Raw genomic sequence first — 881 nt, 5'->3', positions numbered from 1 at the left:
CACACACACACACACACACACACACACACACACACACACACACACACTCACCAGTCATTTGGGGGCTTTCTCATTTATTTAGATTTCCAAATTTGAAAAACTTCTGACTTCAGCACGTAGCTGCCCAGAGAGGCATGCCCCTGACAGGTTGTTTAACCAACATTTACTAAATAACAGCTTGATGGGGCAACTGGGTGGTTCAGGTCATAATCCCAGGGTCCTGGGATCAAGCCCCACATCAGGTTCCCTGCTTAGTGGGGAGTCTGCTTCTCTCCCACTCCTCCTGCTTGTGCTCTCTCTCTCAAATAAATAAAATAAAACCTTTAAAAACAAATAAACACAGCTTGATCCCAGCTCTCTGCTGGATAATGACATGAAGACAGGTCTCTGCCCTTCAGGAGCCATGAGTCTAGTAGGGGAGATAGACACTGAAACATAATCACAGAGGCTTATTTAGGGAACTGCAAGTGGTTCTGCTGGGGTGGAAGATGCTAAGGAGAAAGCAGCTCTCAGAAGTGCAGGAGAGAAGCTAAAGGTAACATCTGATGACAGCCAACAATTATAGCACTTCCTCCTTTCCACAGATTAATGCAACCACTCATCACAAAGACACCATGAGATAGGAACTCTTATTACCACTATTTACAGATGGGGGAACTGAGGGACCACAGGTGAAGTAACTTGCTTGAGGCTCATAGTCTGGCTCCAGCATCCATGCTCTTAACCAATATACTAAACCAGCATATGGCAGACCCTGTATATTCATATGTGATTTTATTTTCCATTTATAGAAGTATGGTTTCAGCACACATAGTGGCAACTAAACCAGGCTTCATAGTACAGTTCAGCCAGTTACTAGCTGTGTTGTCTTGGAGAAATTA

This window comes from Callorhinus ursinus, unplaced genomic scaffold (genome assembly GCF_003265705.2).
Source record: "Callorhinus ursinus isolate GAN/ISIS: 27379988/994484 unplaced genomic scaffold, GSC_fseal_2.0 scaffold48, whole genome shotgun sequence".
NCBI classification, from domain to species: Eukaryota; Metazoa; Chordata; class Mammalia; order Carnivora; family Otariidae; genus Callorhinus; species Callorhinus ursinus.
The sequence above is the reverse complement of the archived record's forward strand: the minus strand, read 5'-3'. Positions refer to the sequence as shown.